Consider the following 1,898-nt stretch of genomic DNA (forward strand, 5'->3'; position numbering starts at 1 on the left):
CAATTGGTTAATTACCAGCACCGGGACATTGTAACTTTTTCAAATAAAAAGATATAAAAAATTATAACATAATAAGTAATTTGATATGAGTGATACCGCAGCAAGTATTTCACATTATTGTTTCAAAATGAAAAGATATAAAAAATTATAACATAATAAATAATTTAATACGAGTGATACTGCAGCGAGTATTTCACATTTTTGTTTCACTCAAACATGAAAACAGGGCTATAAGTGTTTAGTGGCAGGGATTATTCCTGCTTACATAACGAATGCATACATTACGAATCATGAAGCTTGCAGAACTACAGGCGATGAAACCATTCCTGCCGAATCAAACAGCGTAACTTGTATTGTGGGAGATAGCATGTTAAAGCATGTCTCACACTGGAAAATTAACAACAAATTGACATCAAAGCAAAAAATAATTGTCAAGTCATTTTCTGGTGCAAAAACGGCGCACATGGTAAATTATTTGAAACCAACGCTGGACGAAGTTAATCCTGATCATTTAATTATTCATATTGGAACGAACGATTTACCGTCTAACGAAACTCCTAAAAATATTGCTTCAAAAATTGTAAATATGACAACTGAAGTTATTACGGGAAAAAACATGATTGTTTCAGTTTCTGAAATAATAACGAGGGATGATAAATTGAAAATGAAGGCGGGTTATGTAAACAGTTTTTTACGTGAATTATGTATTAAACGAAACATTGGCTTTATACAGCATAACAACATCACGTGTAATCATCTCAATGCCAGTAAGCTTCATCTAAACAAACAAGGGAGAAAAAAATCTAATTAAAAACCTCACCGTACATTTAGAAAAATACTGACAAGTCGAGCATGGATCCAACGTTTCGTCAGAACAACAAATTATAGTGGCTGACGATTGCGCGCTATTAAACATAAAAAAATTGCACCCCACAAAATTATTGATCGGACATCTAAATATAAATTCACTCAGAAGCAAAGTACTATCCTTACAGGAGGTTGTCAAGGATCATTTGGACATTCTGCTGATATCTGAATCGAAACTTGATCAATCGTTTACCGATGCTTCAATTGCCTTAAATGGTTTCAAACGTCCCTATCGAAGAGACCGAAACAAAAATGGCGGGGGATTGGTTTTGTATGTTAATTGCGAAATAATTAGTAATGCTATAAAACTCCCTTCTTTACCTGAAGATATCGAAATAGTTGGGATCGAAGTTATCCTTCGTGCACAAAAATGGCTCGTACTGGGCATTTACAAACCATCCAATCAACGCTGCGATTATTTTCTTGAAAACCTTGGTAAAGTCCTAGATTCGTTTCATTACGAAAATTGTATAATAATGGGCGACTTCAACAGCCACGAATCCGAATTATCAATCTTAAAAACTCACTATAATCTTTTAAACTTAATTGATTCACCAACTTGCTACAAGAACCCTGCGAACCCATTCTGTATTGATCATATATGGGTTTCTGACAAGAAAAGGTTCACAAATAGCTGTGCAATAGAGACAGGACTGTCCGATTGGCACAAACTTACTGTGACTGTTATAAAAGCGGAGATGCCAAAAAAGAAACCCCGCATTATAAAGTACAGGTCTATAAAAAACTTCAATAAATCCGAATTTCAAAAAGACCTTGCTAAGTCAATGGAGTTACAGGAAGTGAATTTCGCAAACCTCGATACAGCTTTTAAGAACGTAATTGAAAAACATATGCCAGTGAAGCAAAAGATGGTTAGAAACAATCATGCACCATTTATTACGAAGAGAGTACGCGAAGAAATTATGATGAGAAGTAGAAAAAGAAACGTATATAATTCGAATCCAACTGCTGAAAAACTCTTTTCGAATTCAAAGGAATAAGTGTGCAAAGATTGTCAGAGATGCAAGAAA

Source organism: Hydractinia symbiolongicarpus, chromosome 14, assembly GCF_029227915.1.
Source record: "Hydractinia symbiolongicarpus strain clone_291-10 chromosome 14, HSymV2.1, whole genome shotgun sequence".
Lineage (NCBI taxonomy): Eukaryota > Metazoa > Cnidaria > Hydrozoa > Anthoathecata > Hydractiniidae > Hydractinia > Hydractinia symbiolongicarpus.